Consider the following 24621-nt stretch of genomic DNA (forward strand, 5'->3'; position numbering starts at 1 on the left):
GCAGAATAATAACAGATTAGTTTTGGGATATTTAACAAAATCCTTTTGTTACTTGACAGACTCATTTACGCTTTCTTATGCCATCACAGGTAAGGCGAAGAATGTCAGTGTTTGTGTTTTCAATGTCTAATGAACATACAATAACCGTGCAGTAGTGGATGGTATATTTTAAATGAAAAGCGGCTCAGGCATTTAAAGCACATGATGTTTTTGTAAGAGGAAACAGGTACCCTAGGAGCATGGGAGTTTTGCCAGGGTTCTAAACTGTATCCCTACATGAGGTCTGAGGTCTGATATTGCTTTTCTATTCTGCATTTAGGCTCAATGATGATGATGCTATGACTCCTGCTGCCCTCTGCTAATGGCTCTTTGAGCTTCCAGTGGGTATTACCTTTTTTTTTTTTTGTTTTTGTTTAACAATGTTCAAAGCAACTAACAATAAATGAAGGAAGTACTGGCTTATACCCATAAGCTGGTATCCAACTTATTTTTATCTATTGAGCAGAGGATAAAAGAAATTGTTATACTTTGCCTTTAAGAAAACATTTCGGTTTTATTGACAATGACTTGTTATACAGGTTTTTATGAAATCTTTCTGAGTGACCCTTTTCTTCAAGGAAAGGCTATGGATAGATCAGTGCAGCAGGGTGAGGTAAAATATACAGGTGTCTTTGAATGAAAGCTACTAACGTAGAATTGTTAAGTAAATGTCTGTTTCAAGGTGACATCTCTAGAGGAGAAATAGTATGCTTCGATAGAAAAATAGCTTCTGTCATACTTTTGTGGGGTCTATTGTAAATGATATAAAGAAAATTGTTGCTTTAAAGAAAAACTTAAACAGTAAAACAAGAATGGAATGGAGCCAAAATTGTGAGCATAAATGGAGTTACATCAAAAGTATCCATTAAGCGAGGTTTTCAGCATTCACATGTAAGTACTGCTGCTTTTCAGGGGAGCAGTGCTGTATACACTTGCCTCTCCGTCAAGCTGGTAGGTCCTGTCAGGAAGGGTATGACACCTTCAGGGTCCTGGCGATGCATAAGAGTTAATAAAAAAATGCACAACACAAATACAGCTTAAGCAACAATTACAAAGCCAGTGTGCACATAGCCACTACCTAAGTAAAGAAATAGAACACTGTCAGCACAGTTCATTGCTGTTTAATGATTTTTGAATCAGGTAAACTTGCTGCATCTTCATTAATTCGAATGATTAATGGAATCTTTTAGATTTTTCTATATATGCCTACATGATTTGTGAGTGATGACAGTTTGGTTTCCTTCTTTTTAATCCTTTTACCTTTCATTCTGTTTTTGCCTTAATGTAATGTCTGGGACCTTCAGTACAATGTTGAATAGAAGTAATGATGTCATCTTTGTCCATTCCTACTCTCAGAAAGAAATGTTTAATGTTTCACCGTTAAATATAATGCTTGATTTTCTAGGTCGTTTGCTAATATTTATCTCAACAGGATGCTGAATTTTATCATTTGTCTTTTCTGCCTCTGCCCAGGTCATCATAATATTCAGTAAATGTGCTGAATTACATCAATTGATTTTCTAATGTTAAAACAACTTTGAATTCCTGGAGCAAATCAAAGTTGGTCACATTGTATTAATTCTATGCATAGCTGGATTTAATTTGGTAATGTTTTATTTGGGATATTTGAATCTCTGTTCATAAGTGAGATTGGCCTGCCATTTTTTTTTTTCTTCAAGTTTTGTACCAAAGTTATCTTGAAATGTATCCTCTTTTTCTGATCTCTGGAAGATTTCTTGTAAGATTGGTGTTCTTTCTTTCTTAAATATTTAGAGCAGCTCACTAGTAAAGCTATCTAGGCCTGCCGTTTCTCTGTGGACATGTTTTAAGTTCTATTTATTTTTATGTCCGCTTTCTAAGTTATGTTTTTCTAATAATTTTTCTATTTCTACTATGTTTTCTTTTTTTTGTATAATATCATTTGTGTTTTCCTCCTATCGCCATCTTTGATATCTGAAGCTACTGCAGCATTTTTTCCTTTTCTTCCCTGTTATGGATTACTTGTGCTTTTTCTTTTCCCTCCTTGATCAGTCTCTCAAAGCACTTATAAATGAAGCTTTTTTTGGTTCTCATTTGTATTTTTTTGTTACATTTTATAGTCATACCTTTATTATTTCCTAATTTTCCATTCACTGGATTTAATTCACTTTTTTTTTTTTTTTTTTTTTTTTTTTTTTTNTTTAGATGGAGTCTCGCTCTTGTTGCCCAGGCTGGAGTGCAATGGCAGGATCTCGGCTCACCTCAACCTCTGCCTCCTGGGTTCAGGTGATTCTCCTACCTCAGCCTCCCAAGTAGCTGGGATTACAGGCATGCACCAACATGCCAGGCCAATTTTTGTATTTTTAGTAGAGACAGGATTTCTCTTTGTTGGTTAGACTGGTCTTGAACTCCTGACCTCAGATGATCTGCCTGCCTCGGCCTCCCAAAGTGCTGGGATTACAGGCATGAGCCACCACGCCAGGCCTTATTTCACTCTTTTGTTTTTTTCTAACTTACTGATCTGGAATCCTAGCTCATTAAATTTCAGGCCTTTCATCTTTTCAAATATATGCATTTAAGTATATGTTTTTTCTTCTAAATCCTGTGTATTCTCACTTCCATAATAAATACTAATTTTGTATTCATCAGTTCAAAAGCTTTCTATCTTTCTGATTTCTCCTTTGATCTATTGGTTGGTTGGATGTATTATTTCTCAGATTTAACCATATTGGGAATTTTTAAGAGTTATCTTGTGATTATCAATTTCTAGCACAATTACATTGTAATCAGAAAATATACTCTGAGATTTCAGTTCTTTTAAATTTGTTGAGACATTCTTTTTGATCTATATATTGTTATTGCTAAAATAAGTTCATTCATTCAAGAAAGTATATTCTGCAGTTATTGAGTCTGATTGTTCTACATGTCCACTGATTTCAGGTTTGTTAATTATGTTCTTTTAATCTGCTTTATCTTTACTATTTTTTTTTCTTTAGATGGAGTCTCACTCTGTCACCCAGGCTGGTGTGCAATTGTGCAATCTCAGCTCATCGCAACCTCTGCCTCCTGGGTTCAAGCAATTCTCCTGTCCCAGCCTCTTGAGTAGCTGGGATTACAGGCATGCCACCACATCCAGTTAATTTTTTGTATTTTTAGTAGAGACAGGGTTTGGTCTCTGCTAAAGAGACCATGTTGGCCAGGCTGGTCTCGAAGTTCGAACCTCAAGTGACCCACCAGCCTCTGCCTCCCAAAGTGTTGGGACTACAGGTGTGAGCCACCGAGCCCAGCCTCTACTGATTTTTGTCTGCTGCTTCTTTCAGATACTAAGGGAGGTGTGTTGCAATTCCCTATTGTAACTATGGATTAATTTCTCTTTCAAATACTAAGGGAGGTGTGTTACAATTCCGTATTGTAACTGTGGATTAATTTCTCTGTGCATTTCTGTTGTGTTGTGTTTTGTTTTGGAGCTATATTCTTAAGTGAGTGTGATTTAGAATTACATCTTCCTGGTGAATTGGACATTTTATCCTAATGAAGGAATTTCTTTTTCTTTCCTAGTGCCTTTTTTCTTAAGCTTTATTTTGTGTGGTATTTATATGCTACATCAGTTTCTTAGTGGTTTATGTTTGAATAACATACATTGATACATTCTTTTGCTTTAAATGTTTTTGTCTTTTGTTTTAAATATCTCTTTTAATGCATGTATTTTAGTTTTTTTTTTTTTTTAAAACAGGCTAACAGGATTTGTCTTTTAGTTGGAACTTTATAATCTAATTATATTTAATGCACTTATTTATATATTTAGCTTAATTCTACCAATTGCCTCTCTGTGTTTTATTTGATCTGCTTTTCCTCTGATTTTTTTCTTATTTCACTTGAATTGAGTATTTTAATAATTCAATTTTCTTTACCTTATTACCTTAGAAATCTATATATTTTTTTCTGTTCTTTTAGTGATTATTCCTAGAAATTAGCAAGTCTCTGTGACTTATCAAAGTCCAATTTAGTCAAAATTTATACTCTTCTCATAGATAATGCAGGAATCTTAGATCACTTGTGTAACTTTTGTCATTTATTTGGTAAATTTTATTCTCTCTCAAAATATATTTTAAATCTCACTGACATTATTTTATATAATCAATAATAATTAACATTAATATCATATATGTATACTATATTTATACAGAGAGAGAAAGGGAGAAATTTATTTCAAGGAATTTGCTCATGCAATTGTCAGAACTGACAAGTTTGAAAACTTTAAGGCAGGCCAGCAGTCTGGGAATTATCAGATAGGAGTTGATGTTAGTCTTGAGGCAGAATTTTTTCCTCCTCAAGGAAATCTCAGTTTTGCGTTTAGGGTTTTTCAACTGATTAGATGAGATCCCCCACATTATTTACTTTACTCAGAGTCAATTGATTGTAGATGTTACCCACAACTACAAAACACCTTCCCAACAAGATCTAGTGTTGGCTTGAGTCACTGGGTACTATAGCCTAGCCATGCTGACACATAAAGCCAACTATCGCAGACTTCATTTACGCATTTATTAGAAAGCTTTTAATATATTTGGTATTTCTTACCATCTTTTCTGTAGTTTTTATTCTTTTGTCTCTATATTAAATTGTGGATTTTTTTCTCACTTACCTTCAAAATTACTAATTATCTTTTCACCTGGATCTAGCTTACTATTACAGTCATCTACTGTTAAAAATACTCTGTCACTAAGCTTGTCATTTACTCTTTTTTAACCACAGAAACCTAGTTATTTTATAGCATATACCGGTTATTTCCAATATCTCAAGTTGTTGATCGTTCTGTTTTCCTTTGTTTATGTGGGTATGTTTTAGTTTACTTGCATCTTTGTGTTTGTGTTGTCTGTATGGTTGCTTTTCTGTGCTGGACACTGTGTTTAAAAAATTATTTGTAGAACTAATTTGAGGACAAGGATGAGGCTATCTTCCTCCTTAGGTGAATTTTATTTGCTTGTCAGGTGCCTGGATGTGCTGGCCTTTCAAGATAACCTTAATCCATGTTTGAGGAATGAAATATCCTGGGCTATCCAGATGAAAGAAGACATTCTAAAACTCTTTCAATGCTGATTTTTATCTGTTAACGTTTACTACTTGGATACAGTTTTTAAGAGCCTTGGCTCAAAGTAAGCTGGGAAGTTATTTACCAAGGTTGCCATTCTGGCAGATCAACGCCTTACTTTTCACCTTTAGTCCTAGAAGTTTACCAAAAGTTCAACAGAATCCTTTAGGCTCCTCTTTTTAATCAACAGAAGTGGCCTTGAGTGCCTTTCTCACCTTGCTGTGTTCTTAGCATGCTGGGTCACCACCTGGCAATTGCTTAATATCTTGTTAGTTCTTGGATTCAGTTTTTTTCAGCGTCCTCAGAATGAAGGATGGTTCCAGTTTCCCAGGCCACTATTATAGAAAGTAGATGCCCCCTTATTTGGTCATCTTTGAGGTAAATGATATCAATTTTGGCTTCTTATCTGGAATTTTAAACAAGTAGTGATTTTCTTACAAAATGACTAATTACCTATACATAACTACTTTCTGATTTTACCAGACAGTTTCCCCATGCATATTAATAAAACAATATGGAAAATATGAGTTGGAGTAAATATAATAGATTTGTAAGAGAAACTGACAAGTCTCTTCTAGTTGTAGAGAGCTTGGTCACTGGCTTGGTCTTTTCACCCTAATTTATTGTTTCCTTTTTACCAAACTTGTTCCCTTTCTGTCCTCTTTTATCATCTTCACACTCTTGTTGCAAGGGTCTTACAGACTCAGATGACTCACCCAACCCCTTTCTCATTCATCTTCACTTTACAGGCTCACTAGGCTGAGGGAATTTTCATATCACGTACATGCAGAGCCTGTAAGCAGTCACTTTTCAGGCCATCTTCTTTGTAGTGTGCCTAAGGGACTCTAGGCATGTATACTTTCTTCAGTTTTTTCTAACACTAATATATATTGCTCATCTCTCAATTCTTGACTCATACTCTACTTTTCCATTGGAACTATTGTCCTTGTTTTGAGCTGATCTCTTGACTAGTCCTCTCTGTTTATGGATAGAGCATTTCCCTTCCATTACACTTGCTGCTTGGTGTCATGCAATGAGTGAACTGAGTTCTTAGACCCATGGCCTCGCTTCTGCTTGCAACATTCTATTGCCGTGTCCCACCTCAGAGACTGAGTTTCTATGGAGATTGGAGTTCTTCTACACCAAGCCAGTGTGCACCATATCTCTTTGGATTTTCTGGTTTGGACAGCTGTGTTCCTGCCCCTCTCTTATTGAAACTACCTTTCTTGACTTAGTTTATTTCCTTCCATTCTGAGCCATTAAGGGCCCAGGAAGCCCATCCTTGCGTTATTTTTTTCCATCTTAGGCTTGAAATATCAGTGTCAACTATGGCTTTAATGACCGTGGTATTTTTGCACTCTTATTTTATTTTTTTCTTTTTGCCATTAATCTTTTGCAACTTTTCTATTTCCTACAGTTACATTCTTTATCTTGTACCACACTTGATGTTGACGTTTTCCTTGCCATTCATTCGTTGCAATTTAAGTTATATTTACATTATTTCTGTTCTCTGCACATTCCTATTTTCTGTTGTTCTTTCCTGCTGTGCTTTGGCCATATATTCCTTGAGAATAGGTGACTGGCACAGCTAAGGTGTTATGCACTGGCCACTGCAGGCTTGGTTTATTTGAGCTGGAAACTTTCCCATCATGTAGCTGTTACCAGGACTTTCTTAGGAAAACATTGGCCACCAGGGGGACTCTCCTTTCTGGAAACAGTTCTGTATCTGGATATCAGCAATGTTCTTATTGTAGAACAGCCACCCTTAACTGCTGCATCACAGGATTGAAAGAAACATTTGTTATGGGACTCAGTACTAACAGAAGAGATTTTTTTTTGTTGTTGTTTAACATTGTTTAAAGCAAGTATATAAATAACCAAAACAAAATTCTACTAATCACCTGTGTTCTGGAAGCCATCATTAAACTAGAAGGTTTAGAGTGGAGGGGTATCTTTTGTAATAATAGGAAGAAGCTAAGTGTATTATACTAAGAGATTATACTCAAAAATATTCTGGATCACTAACATCTGTGAGGAGCTTGTGCAGTGATGATACTCATCTCATAAAACGTCTTAAAATGAAAAGCAGGGGGAGGGGAACTAAAAACAATGAAAACATTTTTATTTAAAAATTCGCTTCACCCACATAATGCAATTTGTCCTTTCAGAATTAGTTGCTTAGAGCCACAAAGAGCGATGGGAGAATTTTTCTCTCTTATTTAAATTTGCATCTTCACTGCCAAACAAATTGAACAATGATTCATATAAGAATGATTTTTCTTAGCATTTATAACTCAGTCTATAATGACTCATTGGGCAATTTGCAGACAAAAACATATTTAACAAGAGTCTCACTGACCTGTTAGAAAAGGCCTCTAAAAGGTAAAAATTGAGGGTAAAGGAGAAAAATGTCCCCAGAGAACTTTATACAGTTTTTATATCATCAAGAATTACTGTCGGTATATAGCTTTCCCTTTTAGAAGAGAAAGGACTTAGTTATGTTCAGGGTGAGAAGCAGACAGGAAGGTCATGATTACCACCTGTGATTACAGGCATCTGTACGCTATTGCATGGAGTAATGACATAACTGAAGAATTTACCACAAATGGATATACATGTGCTAATAAAAATCACCAATACCGTAAATGGCAATGAAAGTGACATTAAAGAGGTAAAAGATAAACAGGTAAAAGAAATACACCTAATAGAAATAATTAGAGAGTATTTCTATCTTTAAGAAGTTTCTTACAGAAAAAGTTAATGAACTGATTTTGGAAACGCAGTTGAGAACATCTGGTTGAGGGTAAATTGAGAAGGAAACAGATGTGATGTCACTACTTTGGATGACTGGACAGCGAGAGGAGGGAAGGATGCATTCCTCATACAGATTATAAAACAGGTGCAGGAGTATGATCTGGTTGTGATAGGAAACTCCAACTATCCAGACATCTGCTGGAAGCCTTATTTAGCTAAAAGCAGGGCTTTGATAAACTCTTCAATTGCCTTGATGAGACTTTATTCTCCAAGAAGAGAGAAGTTGTAATATGTAGAACATTGGAGCTAATTCTTACCAGCAAGGAAGAACTCGCTTATGATGCAGAAGTAATGGAAGACATCTCTGATTTTGTAATAAGAAAAATATAAGATAATTCCCAGAATAATCAGACATATAGATTTTTGTTGAAAAAAAAAAAAACCCAAATCAAAACAAATTCAAAGAAAAGTATAGTTGATTGGCAGGTGTTTATGGGGGAGAATGTGGCTTAAGATAGGTAGACCCTCCAAACATAAAAATTCAGAAAACAAAATATAGCCCCAATGCACTAGAAAATGTAGAGATATAAAAATAAATGTAGCTTCATAACATGGTCTCTGCTAATCTCTAATGTTGTAAGATCCATTAAGACTGCTTTCAATATTAGACTTAAATAACAAAATCGGCTTAAAGATGATAGAAAAACTAAAATCTAGAATTTCCACAGGCATAAGATGACTGCTTGAGAAACAGAAGGGAACTAAAGCTATGCTGAACCAGTTCAAGGAGAGTGGGAAGGCCAGTTGCCAAGCTGGCCCTGTTAAGCATCAATCGCTAAATATTATAGGTAGAAGAACATTTCCTTCAAGTACCACTATTCACTAGACTTCCAGGATTCATCTCTTTTGTTTGGGTTTATAAATATGCTGGAACTTTGTGGTGGTAATTTGGACAGGGACAAGAAAATACCAAGTTATGGATAAGCATTATTTTGTATAGGCACTGGATAAGGTGCTATAACCACCAGATCAGTCTTATCTGGTCATATTCTGTTGATAACAGAATGCCCAGTTATTTTGCAGGCACAGATCTAAAAAGTTGTAAATTTAGCAGTAAGAATATCCACAGGAAACTTTGACCTCTTTTAAAAACATAGGGTCTGTTTTCTAAGAATGTCTGGTGGGAAGAACCCTCCCCATACCTTACCATAAACAGTCTTTGAAGCTCTTCCAATCAAAACCTGCTCTGTCAGTGCATCTGTATAGCAACTTATACAGGTTAACTCATAAAACTTCCCTAACCCATACAACTTGCCCCAAATCCCAGATCAGAGCGATGTATTTGGGCTTCACGTCCTGTTTCCATGCTGGTCAATCTCACAATAAGGCTTTTATTTTCTCAGAAACTGGTACCATAGTATTGGTTTCTATGGGCACTGGGCAGTGAGCCCTTTTGCTTGGTAATAGTGCTGGCTGCTGACCAAGGGATGCTCTCATCAGCCACTGGTGGTTAGGGGAGCTAGCCTAGGATAAGGCTGGGTTGTGCTCACTTTAGAGAAGGTCAGGTAGTCTGTGGACCACAGCTCGTGATCCTGGTTCATTTAACTCCTGGTTCCTCAGGCAGTGTGTCACAGTAACAAGAACCTTTGCTGATGTATCACTTATTTCTGTCCCAGTTGTCTCACGCCATCTAAGGATTCTTCAATCTCTCTTTCTTTCTTTCTCAACTCTCACCCCACTCTATCACAACGAGGGAAAATTATTCTTAGACTTGTGGGATATTCCTTTTTCTTTAAACCCTATTGTCTCAACAAGCTAGCCACAATCATTGCCTGAATCAGGGAAGTAAATTGAGAAATGGTAAGGAAAAAACACATGGGAGGAAACATACTTTCTTACTTAAAAATGATTTTGCCTCAAAATTAAAAAAAATTTAACTGATTTTGAGATAATTTTAAATTCACATGCAATTGTAAGAAATAATAGAGACCCAGTGTGCCCTTTACTGAATTTCCCCTAATGGTAACTTCTTGAAGATTATATTATAGTATTACAAACCAGAAAACGGTATTATAATACCACAACCAGGATACAAACATTAATACAACCCAACAATCTGAATTCTGATTTTTTCAATTTTTCTTGCACTAATGTGTGTGTGTTTAGTTATATACAATTTTATCACATGTGAAGGTTCCTGGGGTCACCACCCCAATCAAGATGCCCAGCAATTCTATCACCATGGAATTCCTTCGTTTTGCCCTCACCACCATTACTGCTTTTCTTCAGTGCCCTCTCAAGAGGCCCGGGAAGCCATTCATCTGTTCCTCGTTGCCAAAATTTTGTATTTTCTTGCCTTTTCAAAAATGTCACACAAATGAAATCATTTAGTATGTAATCTTTTGGGATTGGCTTTTTCTTTTTCCTCAGCAATTCAGTATGTCTTAAGACTTAAGAGAAAAGAGTTAACTTCTATTTTAGAGACAGATGATCACTGAAAGACAGACATGCACATTCTCATTGGCTTGCTTTCTTTATTGAAAGTAATATTCAAAGTGGAAAGGCTAGAATAGACCATATGTTGCCAAATGTATATGACCAGTTCCAACCTGTATTCTAAGCTCCAGATCCAGATTTTCACGTCCTTCTGGAAAGTTCCACATGAATCACTTGAAGAAAACTAAAATGCAATGTGTTCGAAATCAGATGTGTCATACATAATCCTTTCCCCACAAAAACATCCATCCTGTGCTCCACTTGTACTTCCTGCCTTAACTAAAGCTGCTCAAATCCCTAAATTTATCAATCTTATCTCACTCCTGCCATCCATTCCACCTCACCTCATTGTCTCATTGTCATCGGCATCTTAATTTTTCCTGACCATAAATACCTTGGCAGCATGCTTAATGCATTGCCTTTTTTTAAGTAAGACCCTCACTTTCTCTCATCTAAATGAAAGGCATCTTAACTGCTCTTTCATCCCTCTCCCTGCTACATCTCATTACCCCCATTGTTGAAATTATCCTTCTAAAACAACAATCTGATCGTGTAATTCCTCTAATATTGATTATATTTAGTGCAATCTGTAAAGAAAACAGACTATTTCATAATGCCATATTCCCCATAGAGGCCAATGCTAGAGTTTGCAACTCCATGGTTCCTTCCAGCAGTCACATTTCTAAGCCTACGTAAGAAACACATTTGAAGTTCTGGCCTATCTACGTCATGCTTTGAAACTGCAGCAACTATTAAGGATAGAAAAAAGTAGAAAAAGAATTTCTTGTAATGGGCGAGGAAAAGCCTTACTCTAGTGCTAAAGAGCTCACTATGAACTCAGTCCCTGATGTATCTTCCACACGGTCGAACTTCAGAAGGCCTGCCTTGTTCTCAGCCTTCCTCCTACTCTCCATCATCTGTTGAGGGCTCCTTTCACAGGCAGCCTTTGGGCATATCTGGCATTTCCTGTACCTGTGCTGTCCAGTTCCCTTTATTCCCTTAATTTTAGCCACATTTTATTGAACTGCAACTTCCCCAAGGGCAGGCAATCACCCTCAATAATTTGATCTAGAGGAGAGAGACTCAGTAGTAGAAGTATAAGTGGAAAGATATACCCAAGAAGGAGAAAAGACAGAGAGAGAAAGCTGAGCCATGCCAACTGATGAACATTGGTGCAGTGAACATAACAAAGTACAGCTGGAAAGCATCGAGATAACATGGTTTTTGGAGCTGCTTGGATCATAAGCATCCATTTTGTCCCTAAATTGGTTCCCTTCTCCAAGAGGCTGTCTGCATGTCTGTCTCTAGATACTGAGAGATCCCTGTCTCCATTGCTAGTTAGCATACATACCAGGTTAGCTATGCATGAAGTAACTTGAATGAACCTCTCTGTTCCTTGTGGCAAGCAGAATTTCTTTTTTAATTGCCTTTGTATAATTAATTTTACTGTCTAAAAATAACTGGGTGAGGTTTCAGAATTAAAATTAGGGACATGTTGGCTTTTCTGATGCAAAAAAAAGTACCGTAGTCCTTCCTTACCCGTGGGGGCTATGTTTCAAGACCCCCAGCAAGCGTCTGAAGCCATGCATGATACTGAACCCTATATATACTATGTTTGTTCAATCTTGCAACAAAGATGAATTATAAATGACTACTAGGCAGATAGCATCTACAATATGGAGATACTGGACAAAGAGCTGATTCATGTCCCAGGCAGGATAAAATGGAATGGCATGAAATTTCATCACAGTGCTCACATAGTACACAACTTAAAATTTATACACTGTTTATTTCTAGAATTTTCTATGTAATATTTTCAGATGGCATTTAACCATAGGCAACTGAAACAAAGGAAAAGTGGAACCACAAATAAGGGGAGACGATACACAGGGAATTGGCTGAGTGTGGATTCTAGAGCAGATCGAAGTAAATCTTTTCTTTACTTACTAGCTGTGTGACCTTGAAAACTTACTCCGTATCTCCAAACTGGATTACCCTTGTCTATAAAGTAGAAATAATATCAGTCACTATCTCAGAGGGCAGAGAAGTGTAAAGGAGGCTATGCAGGCAAAGCACTTGGTATAGTGTTTGGGGCGTGGAAATCACTCATTGAATATTGGGGGTTGGGAGAGGAAGGCCTAGAAGACAGCTTTCAGGTTTATGTCTGGGTACCAATCGCCAAAAAGGAGATTAGAAGAGGATTTGGGATGATCCTTTGGAGTTGCCCCAAGTTGGGGTTGGCTGGGTCTTCAAATCTTCCATGCCTGTGAGTTATGGAATTCAGGCTACCCTGGGAAGCCCTTGGGCACATGTCTCTCTTCAACTGAGGCAGTTCCTCCTAGAGGGCCCACAGCTGGGAGCTGTTCCATCAACAACCATCCGCATAGCTAGGGGAACAAGCCCTCTAGTCCTCAGTGCAGGATCTGGGTGGCTCATAACACAGTACTCAAAGTTGTCTACCTCTAGTACTGTCATATCTACTAGGCTCATTTATATTCTCGAAGCAGCTCTTCTGGGAGTTTGATCGTCTCTTTTCTTGGGAGAAACTATAAAAACTTAGAAGAAAAGGTAGTGACCCTGTTGAGACATATGGTCTTGAGCCCACAGCCAATATTCATTTCCTTCCTTTATGATCTGTTCTACATTCTGCTAACTTTCCACTTTTATGACTGGTGGTTTATTGGTTGACCTCATGGAGGTCACAGACCCTTTCTCTGAGGGATGTTAGCCCCTGGTTACTATGCCCATTAAGTCAACTGCCTCTGCTAAGATGGCAATTCTTCTTGCTTTCTGTCTACTTGACTCAAGGGGCCTGAAGTGAGATGGCAGCAGCAGCTTTAAATTCTCTTCCTGTGTCCCACATAGAAGTGTGATTTCTTTGGAAACCAGGACCTCTAAGTGCATGGAGCTCAACTGTTAAGATGGTAGGAAGCATAAATTTTCTAAGTGGCCCCTGGGAGTGATGGTAAGCATGATCACTCCTGCTTCTACCCCTTGGTTCCAAGAACCATATATTCTTTTTGTTTGTTTGTTTTAGAGATGGAGTCTCGCTCTGACACCAGGCTGGGGTGCCGTGGTATGATCTCAGCTCACTGCAACCTCCGCCTCCCTGGTTCAACTGATTCTCCTGCCTCAGCCTCCTGAGTAGCTGGGACTACAGGCACATGCCACCATGACCAGCTAATTTTTGTATTTTTAATAGAGATGATGTTTCACCATGTTGGCCAACATGGTCTCCATCTCTTGACCTCATGATCTGCCCTCCTCAGCCACCCAAAGTGCTGGAATTACAGGAGTGAGCCACCACGCCCAGCCTATATATTCTGACAGAGATAGAGCACCATATAATGATTATTGTCTTAGTGTCTATAGTGTGTTCTGGAGGATGACACTGTCCTTACTGGATATCGTCTCTGATTTGGTGCCTCAGCTGAGCCTTTAATAGGCTATTTTATTGCTCTATTAGTCAAGCAGGTAGCTTCGGGGAGGGGTAGCATGGAATAGGTACAGGGGATCCCATGTCATGTGTCCTTTGATGACAAGCAGTTTCCTCGCTCTGATGTGATGTTATATGACATGCTGTGTTGGTGAAACAAACAATCTCAATGCCCTCAGCTGAGGCTCTGTAGGAAGGAAAGACTGAGCCACATCCAGAATATATGGCAATTTCTGCTAAAATATCTTCTAGAACAGAAGGGGTCCAATAGCGTCAACTCGATACCCTTGTGACTAGTTGTTCTTTTCAAGGTATGGTTGGGCCTCTGCCTTGGCATCTATTGCTGGCAGGCCAGACATGCAGCAGCTGCAAAATCTAGATTAGCCTTGATAAGTGGGAGCCAATGACCTTGGGCCTATTAATAGCATCCATCTCTGCCTCCACAGCTGTTCCATTCATACGCCCCTTGTGTCAGAGGCTGACTGGTGTCAATTTGCTGAGTCTTTATGTCCAGTTGGCTTTTTGGTGGCTCTTCCATGGTGGATATTCTCTAGTGTTGTTAACAAGTAATATTTAGATCTTCCTACTTCATATCTCCTGTTTGGTTCATCACATGCCTCTACTCTAGTTTTTGTAGCCCATGATGTTCTGATAGACTTCTTTCTAGGCATCTGACCAATAGCTGAAGCATTTGCAATTGCCCATGAATTCTTAGAAATACTGAGCTAACTTCAGGCCACTTTTTCTTCTACTTGAAGTAGTTGACCAAATACACCACCTGAAAATAGACCTAGTCAAAGGACTCCTTCTCAGCACTGTCCTTCAAGGGCACTTTAAAGTTCAAGTAAGTGTATAGAACAGCCGCTGTCCAGTTTCAGCTTGAACTTGTTAAAGGAAAAACTTCATCTCAATTAAATTTAAAGGAGTTTAATTGAGCAACGAATGATCCACAAATTGGGCAGTCCTCAGAATCACAGCAGATTTAGACAGGCTCTAGGGATACCTCATGGTCAGAACAAAACAAGAAAAGGGAAGTGGCATACAGAAATCAGAAATGAGGTACAGAAACAGCTGTATTGGTTACCGGTTGGTGTTTGCCTTATTTGAACACAGTTTGAACACTCAGCAATGTATGAGTGGTTGAAGTATGGCTGCTTGGATTGGTGAAGACTCAGCTGTTGTTAGAGGAGCATGCTCCTAAGTTGGGTTTTTAATCTTGCCTACCTATTAAGTTAGGCTACAGTTTATCCACAAGGACTCAAATACAGAATTATGGAGTCCTTCTCAGGCTATTTTTAGCTCTCTAACAATTTCCTCTTTTTGGTCCTTTTCTCTGGTCACCAAAATAGCATGGTACTGGTATAAAAATAGGCATATAAACCAATGGAACAGGAATAGAGAACCCAGAAATAAAGCCAAACACTTATGGTCAACTGATCTTTGAGAAACCAACAAAAACATAAAGTGGGGAAAGGATGCCATATTCAGGAAGTGGTGCTAGGATAATTGGCAAGCCACTTGTAGAAGAATGAAACTGAATTCTCATCTCTCACCGTGTGCAAAAATCAACTCAAGATAGATAAAAGGCTTAAATTTAAGACCTGAAATCATACAATTCTAGAAGATAACATTCGAAAAACCCTTTTAGACACTGGCTTAGGCAAAGATTTCATGACGAAGAACCCAAAAGCAAATGTAACAAAAACCAAGATAAATAGATGGGACTTAATTAAATTAAAAGGCTTCTGCACAGCAAAAGAAATAATCAACAGACAGACAACAATCAGTAAACAGACAACCCACAGAATGGGAGAAAACCTTCCCAGTCTATACATCCGACAAAGGACTAATGTTCAGAATCTGCAAGGAACTCGAACAAATCAGCAAGAAAAAAAATCCCATCAAAAAGTGGGTTAAGGACATGCATACACAATTCTCAAAAGAAGATATACACATGGTCAAGAAGCATATGGAAAAATGCTGAACACTAATTAGTAGGGAAATGCAAATCAAAACCACAATGCAATACCACCTTACTTCTCAAGAATGGCCATATTAAAAAAATAAAAAAATAATTGATGTTGGCATGAATGTGGTGAAAAGGGAACACTTTTACATTGTTGGTGGGAATATAAACTGGTACAACCACTATGGAAGACAGTATGGAGACTGCTTAATCTCCATAGCTCTACCATTTGATCCAGTAGCTCTACCACTTGATCCAGCAATCCCACTCCTGAGTATCTATCCAGAGGAAAAGTAATTATATGAAAAAGATATTTGCACATGTATTATAGCAACATGTATTATTTTGCAATGGCAACAATATGAAAGCAGCCCAAACGCCCATCAATCCACTAGTGGATAAAGAATGTGATATATATATATATATCACATGTGATATATATATATATATCACATGTGATATATATATATATATCACATGTGATATATAAAAAATGTGATATACAATGGAATTTATATCTCACATTATATATATATGTGTGTATATATATATATATATATATATATACACCACGAAATTTATATCTCACATTGTGTGTGTGTGTGTGTGTGTATATATATATATATATACACACACACACACCATGGAATACTGCTCAGCTAGAGCAAAATAATGACATTTGCAGCAACCTCAATGGAACTGGGACCATTATTCTAAGTGAAGTAACTCAGGAATGGAAAACCAAACATCGTATATTTTCACTCATAAGTGGGAACTAAGCTATGAGGATGCAAAGGCATAATAATGGTACAATAAACTTTGGGCACTCACGGGAAAGGGTGGGTGGCAGTGAAGGATAAAATGCTATACATTGGGTGCAGTGTACACTGCTTGGGTGATGGGTACACTTAAACTTCAGAAATTACCACTACAGAACTTATTCATGTAACCAAATATCACCTGTTATCCAAAAACCTATTGAAATAAAAAGAGATACAATAAAAAAAGTACTCATTTGTAAAGCCCTTTCATATAAATTATGTTTTCTATAAAGAGATGAAAAAAAGAAAAAGATAATATGGAAAGTGAAATTTGATTTTGGGAAGCCTACAAATATATTAAAGATTAAAAACACTTGATATTGTGAAACAGAATCCAGGTAACCATAAATATTCATTTAGCCAAAATAATGCCTGAAAATTTTTGAAAAAGAAAAAGTTTTACTCATTGATAGAGGGAAAACTTAGCTTTCTAAACAATCTTATGTTAAAAGAAAATCTTCAGCTGACTTAAAATAGTTTAATTGGGCAATGAATGGTTTGTGAATTGGGCAGCCCTCAGAACCACAGCAGATTCAGAAAGATTCCAGGGATGCCCCATGGTGAGAACAAATTTATAAACAAAAAAAGAGATATGATGTACAGAAATAGGAAGTAAGATAGAGAAACAACGGGGTTGGTTGCAGGTTGACATTTGTCTTATTTGAATACAGTTTAAACACTCAACAGTGTATGAGTAGTTGAAACATGGCTACTGGAATTGGCCGGCACTCACTATTATTACAGGCACACACTCGTAAGTTAGGTTTTCAATCTTGTCTACTTATTAAGTTAGGTCATAGTTTATCATAAGGACTCAAATATAGAAGTATGGAGTCCTTCTCAGGCCATTTTTAGTTCACTGTAACAAACCCAAATACCAAGCTGACCTATTCATTAACAGCATTTTTTATTTTTTCTTCTTGATTTTCGGTTCTTTCCACAAATGTAACCATATCTGTTAGTAAATGAAGGGGCACAGGTGCAACAATGGGCCACATGGGGGTCCAGGTTACCAGCTCATGCAGCCTGCTTTGTCTCTTCTCTCCTGCTTATGTTTAATCCCAGTGAAACCACTTGCATTTTACAATGGATTGCTATAATCCATCATTCTCTGCTGAAGATTGCATGGTCATGCTCTAGATCCCTGGAGGTCTGTGTTGTAATTCTCCCATTGGGGCTTGTCATAAATTCCACACAGTATCCTTCCCCAAAACCGATACCTCTAGCATCATAGGATATGGCTGCTGCGGATGCACTGTATGGCTCAAACAAAAAGGCTGCTAGCACTTGAGCCTAAAAACTGCTCAAGGCCGGGCGCGGTGGCTCAAGCCTGTAATCCCAGCACTTTGGGAAGCCGAGGCGGGTGGATCACGAGGTCAGGAGATCGAGACCATCCTGGTCAACATGGTGAAACCCCGTCTCTACTAAAAATACAAAAAATTAGCTGGGCATGGTGGTGCGTGCCTGTAATCCCAGCTACTCAGGAGGCTGAGGCAGGAGAATTGCCTGAACCCAGGAGGCGGAGGTTGCGGTGAGCCGAGATCGCGCCATTGCACTCCAGCCTGGGTAACATGAGTGAAACTCCGTCTCAAAAAAAAAAACAAAACAACAACAAAAAAAAACTGCTCAAAATAGAATCCTCCCCTGCTCTAAATCTCTCTCAAAGCTGGTAGCCTTCTATGTGCTACCTGGTATTGGGAGCAGTATTCTCAGGTGCAACATGTTGCCTCTAGAACATAAATAGTTTTACCTTCCATAGTGCTTTTTTCTTTGTGGTGGATAGTGTGGGATGTGATAATTTATTTTCTTCGTGAGCATTTTCCAAAATGTTGTAGACATTGTACTCCTACAAATTTTATTAAAGGATCCCTAAATATTGCATTGTCTGAAGCTCATCTATCTTATCAAGTCTCATCATACTCGTGGGAGCTCTGAATCTAGAGTGGTTGATTAGGGCTTTCTCCAGTTGGCATAACAGGGTCTGGCCTTTATTTCCCACAATGATTTATGTTCTCACAGTGAATGCAGCTGTCTCAGGGTGGATTGACTCTCTTCAGTGGGGGAGATTACCCAAGAAGTCAGCAGAAAAACCTTCACTAGAACTAGGGGAGAAAGTCTTTGAGCTTTGAAGGGGGAATTTAGGTGATAGAGCCCAGCGTGACAAATTATTTTTGCAAATTTCTGTTTTGTCTATTTTAAATTTCTGATTTTTTTTCAAGTTTTTAACTTACTTTCTAGCCTCTATTTTTTTATATGTAACTCTTAAATTTTAATTTCAAACATTTTAAAGATTTAGAGTAGTCTTTCTCTTGATTTGCTATGTAATAGTTGCTAGACAAAGTGGAAGCAGCAGAGACAAACATCCTTAACAGGTGCACCTGGCAATCACCTTGAACTCTTCTTTACTGCCCTCTGGCTGCCCTCAGTTGAATTCTCCTGTTTTGTAGTGTTATATGTACAAAGCTATGATCCTCTCAGGAGACTTACTGGGCTGGAACTCTTTCCAGGGCCACACTCCTGGCATGGGGATGTTTGTGCATTCTTGGCGTGGGGATGTTTCTCATTATCTCACCTGTTTTAATTAAGGGGAATAACATTTGAAGCACATTAATATCCCCTTCTCTTTTGCATTTTCATGACTTAATCTTCTTATTCTGATGGAACCCTCCATCTCACTGGAGATGAGGATAAAGAAGAGACAGGGTTTGGGATGGAGGTTGGGAGTGCTATCATGAGAATACAAAGAGAAGATATTAATAGTTACCAGCAAATATCCAAGAGGATTTGCAACAAGACTGCCTTAAAATCTAGGCTCTGTGTAGAGACTGCATTAGCATACTAAGAACTAAAGCTGGTGGTCAGTGAGCATTTATTTTCTACCCTGAGTGTAGAGAAAACAAAATTTCCTTTAGCAATTCTAGGCTAAGAAACATGCTCTCCTAGCCAACGGATGTTATGGTAGGAGAATAAACTGAGCCTAATCTGAGAGATGAAGAGAAGTAAAAGGGAGTCACATAAGAGAGAGTAGAGCAGACACTAGGGTTTTAATCAATTCCAACACTTGATGTGAGAGTGACAATTTAGAAACTTTCAGGTAGACACGTTTATGTAGAAAACATCAGTGCTAGTGGCAAGTGACCTGATTCCCTAGGTGGGTGTATGAGACTCTAGGCACTAGAGCCTAGAAGAAGCCCTGAACAGAGCATTTCCAGCATGGTGCAGGGATATGCCAAACAGCATATCCCTGAAGGGAGGCAAGGCTCTGGTTTCTCTTTCCTGGCTTGAAGACTGTGAGGGAGGTATGTGCTGGATAAGACCAGAGAATATGGAGAGCAGAGGGGTTGGCTTCAGCAGAGCATACTTGACATCTTGATAGGGCAGCAGAGTTTCTGAGATTAGATCTTGGCCACTTTGGTTCTCATGTGTCTCGGATGGGACCTACCTTCTCAACAAGGGAGATTTGAGGTCTTTCTGGAGAGTGTTGTCCTGAAGTCAAGCATTGCAGAATATGCTACCAGGGTCAAGATTAATTGGAAGTCACATCCAGCAATCAAGGAATCTTCAGAGCTAGGGAGTTGAAGTGGACCACAGGATTGGGGATGATCACTGGTACCAGAGAGAGAGAGAGAGAGAGAGAGAGAGAGAGATTTCAAATTAGACAGCTAGAGAAGAGAGCAGGAAGGGAGGGAAGGAGGGGAAGAAGGAGAAATATATATATATATATATATATATATATATATATATATATATATATAGAGAGAGAGAGAGAGAGAGAGAGAGAGAGAGAACTACAGTACACATCTGATTCTATAGCATCAAATTAGAAATTGGCAGTGAGGACCCACATGACAGCAGAAAGACACCAAACACAGTTTTGGACCATCTAACTCTGCCCAGACAGGTCATTCAAGCCACGTCCCCCCCAATACACTCAAACACGGGTTTGTAAGGGAGCAGAAGAGGGAAACAGAAATCTTTGAGCTTTACATGGAAGAGTGAGCACTTACCCGAAGGAAGTTTTAAGTTATTGACTCTCCCCCTACCCCCGACTCACATATATTTCTCAACCAATAGGGCTTATAAAAGAGATCCAGTGAATTTAAAGACATTTTAAAAATCAAATCTGTGTCCACTTGAATTAGACATTTGGACTTGAGTTAAGTAGAATCCAAATTGTATGAACGACAAGAGTGGAAGGGCAAAAGGAGATGATATGTGAGGAAAGACCCTCCTAGTATTGTTCTGGCCAAGTATGTCCTTAAGCAATGTTGAGCTTCCTGGTGGACATTCTTGGAGGAAAATCTATAGGTGCTGCCACAAGAGCCATCTTAAAAACAAGTTCTAGATTATGGGAAATGAAGCCTAGTTGACTCCCACTGGTACATAGCAATCTTTCTTATTCAGATGGAACTCTGTCTCACTGGAGATGAGGATAAGGAGGAGATACTGCCTGGGATAGAGGATAGAACTGCTACTATAAGAATACAGAAAGAAGGCATTAATAGTTGTTGATGGGAGAAGGGACAGTACTTACTGAAGGGAGAAAATATTCTTTTGCCCTTTGAGCCAGTGCTCTGCTACTCCCTGAAAAAGCTCTTGGGGCCAAGGGAGGCAGCTGAGACTGGGCTTTTTAAATATTTCCTACTGTTTGCCAAAGGAAAGATTAGACAACGTAAAAGGTAATCTGATTCAGATTGAAGGTTGTAGTGTAGATTCTCCCAGCTTCATGAATGTTTCTAATGGACTTCTCACATGATTCATTTAGAGGGTTCAAATGATCAGGAGATTCTTTTCTCAAAGAAACCCGTTTCCCTCTAAAATGGCTTTTTAATGTTCACTAACAATCCAGTCTAAGGAGACAGTCTTTGCATGGTGTGTGGGACAGACAAAAAAAAAAAAAAAAAAAAAAAAAAAAAAAAAAAAAAAAAAAAAAAGACCATACAAACTGAATCCATCATGCAAAGCAATCTTAGTAACTAATGAGAAAAATTACAATTGTCCTCAGTTCTTAAAAACATTAAAACTCTCTTAATTTAGGTTGGAAGTATATGGCAAAATGAAAAAAAAACTGGCTAAACTAATATTTATTTATAACACCATAATTTAAAACATCAGAAACATTGAGAACTGAATTCCGTCATATATTTGTAAAAAAAACTTATAAAAAATGATTTGAACAGTGTTTGCCTTCTTCTCATATAAGTTAAGATATAGCATGAGTATATTTTCTATTCCTTGGTGACTTGTCACACTCTTTTCTAAGTTTGGATTGGCTTTCAGCGGTTTATCTTTTGTGCTTTTAATGTGAAATATTTCTGAGATTTCCTTTAATGTGAAGATTTTTCCTGGCATCACTTCCTCTATGACATCTTCCTCTTTTCTTTTTTTGTCACAAATGCTTTCCTTATTTATGTTGGTAAGTTGTTCACCTTCACTGAAATCCACTGGCTGTATATCTAGGCTCTCTTGAGTGGCTATAGTGTCAACATTCCCAGTCAGCTATGTCTAATGTGCTATGTATGTTTGATTTAAATTTTACTTCCATTGTTATCACTTTCAGTTGCTTCATTGCACTTTCATATTTGTTGGCCAATTCTTTCTTTTGAGTATCTATTTTCATGAAATGTGACATGAGTTTATTTCCAAGAGACCAGGAAGCAACACACCACTCACTGTGTGAACCGAACCTCAGATACCCCTGGCCTGTCACCAACAGATTTTGAAACAAATGATGTGATTGTTCACTGATTATCAGTGCATCTGTTATTTACATAGATATTTGTATCTGCTTCATGCAATTATTCTGTTAATAGATTGTATTGTGGTAAGTGAAATTTAAACTGTGTTGTTGGGAAACTGTTGTGATTTAACTAACCTGTGATAACTGAAATTCATGCATATTGGAACTGTGCAAAGTAAGAACTGCCTGAAAATAAAGCAATAGTTTCTTTTTTTTTTCCTTTAAAATGAAGCTTTTATACATAGCTATCCACATATGTACAAGCAGCTCTTAAGGCCAGAGGAAGATGGCTGCTGCCCTGGGGTTGTCCCCTAACGGCCGTGACACAGAAAACAGTCACTCCCTGGCCAAAGGGAAGGCTCCTTGTGGCCTTTCTGGGACACTGGGCACGTGGGAAAGGGACATCCTCCAGCCCCGAGGTCGATGAAGGGCAGATCCGCCTCAGGGACAGCTGAATCCAGAGGCTTCTGGAAATCACCGAAGGGTCAGAATTCTTCAGGCTGCAGGTGGAGGGAGGTGGATGCTCCAGATTCCAATACAGATTTTCACTGGACACAGTTATCAACCCCAACAATGGGGTATTTGAACAGGGTGGGGCAAGGGTGGTGGTTGACTCTGATAGCTTGGCCTTTGTGAAAGGGGCCCAGGTGGACTTGGTCCAAGAACTGATCTGAAGCTCATTTCAAGTACAGAACAATCCTCAAGCACAGCAAGGCTGCTCCTGTGGGTCATCCTTCTCTGTCAAACTTTGATGCGATGACAGGTGACCCTGAGATTGTCACCAGTTGTACCCATTTGAGGAATCTGGAATTAGTAGAATTCTGGAGGTTTCCTTCTAATCATGCATGCCCCTCTTAATTTTATTTCCCTCAGTCCAGGAGTGTTGTGTTTTACTACTATTGTTTTCAGAATGTGGATTTTTACTTTTGGCTTAATTTTTCCCTCTGACCCCCCTCCGTGCTAAAGCTGAGCCTCCAGATGCTGTTACCCCACATTTAATCACTGGTTGAAACTCCGTGTAATCTGTAGAGCCTCTATGGCTCTAAAATTTGAAATTAACTTCTCAGGCCTTAAGAGCTGCTTGTACATATGTGGATAGCTATGTGTAAAAGCAATAGTTTCTATACCTTCAAATTCCTGGAGGCTTAGAACTTCAGGGTGACTCAATTTCTATCTTTTTTTCTTAAATTGAAATAAACTTTACATACAGTAAATGCACAGTTCTTAAGAGTACAATTAGATAAATACACCAATTATATTTATTGCATGTAACTGTTACCCGAATTCCATTCATTTATTGACTTCTCTGTATGAATGTTTTTCTTCTGGCATCTGTACAAATCACAATGAGACACTCTAATTTGGGTATTATTACATAAAAAGTCTGTATATTATCCCATGTGGGGTTTGATAAACTTGGGGAGCCTTTTTATTGGGGCCAGATCACTCAGCAACAGCTGCAGTGTTTGAGCCATGAAATCTTAAGAAGAAATGTTGCATTCTTATGATTAGATTTTTTGAAAATTGTCACTCCTTAAGATTCCTTTCTTGAAATGTGGTTCATTAGGGGTCCAAAAATAAGGATCTAGATGAATTAGCTTTCCTGATAGGTTTTAATATTATCTCAGTTTTATCGGCAATGTTTTTTTTACCCATGATTTCAAACCTTTTGTTTTAAGGACAAAATAACAGAGTTAAACAAAGGTGAGCAAACCACTGCCATCCTGTTTATTCTCAGGACTACCTGGTGTTTGGTCTCATAGGAAAATCCAGAAGCCTCTCCTGGAGAAGCTGCTCTTGGTTTACATAAGCTGCTTGATGTCTGACTTGATATTAATAATCTGAGTTGTTATGTATTGTGGGCTTTCCATGGTGGAGATAAGTATCTCTGGATAGTGAAATGACTGGATTGGGGGCATGCTCTATGGGCCACTTCTGGGACACATTGCAGAGAAGAGGATTGCGTCACTGAAACTCTTCTCCTTTGGTAAATTGAATTAATCTGAATGAATAATTCTTCACTAAAAGAAATGGATCCTGCTGAACGAAAGCACATAATGGAGCCCTAGGGGTGACCTGAGAAACAGAACTATAAATCACCTCTTCTGTGCTTACTGCCATGCTTGGGAAGGATTCTTTGGACTAGGCAGAAAGTGATCCATTTTCTCTCAGATTATACTCAACCTGTGGCCTACTTGTACTCCTGATTATACTATTGGGAGAAAAGGGTTAAAAAGAACGAAATTGTTGGAGAGATTTTTGAATTTTTATGATAATTATTTGGTGTCCCAGGATCTA

At 38.2% G+C, this 24621-nt stretch overlaps 1 pseudogene; it reads left to right on the forward strand.

Moving 5' to 3' along the window:
* Nucleotides 1-562: 562 nt before the first annotated feature.
* On the forward strand, nt 563-23162 carry LOC108288432 (annotated as a pseudogene).
* The last annotated feature ends 1459 nt before the right edge of the window (nt 23163-24621 follow it).

The sequence above is a fragment of the Cebus imitator genome, unplaced genomic scaffold (genome assembly GCF_001604975.1).
Source record: "Cebus imitator isolate Cc_AM_T3 unplaced genomic scaffold, Cebus_imitator-1.0 Scaffold373, whole genome shotgun sequence".
In the NCBI taxonomy this organism is placed as follows: Eukaryota; Metazoa; Chordata; class Mammalia; order Primates; family Cebidae; genus Cebus; species Cebus imitator.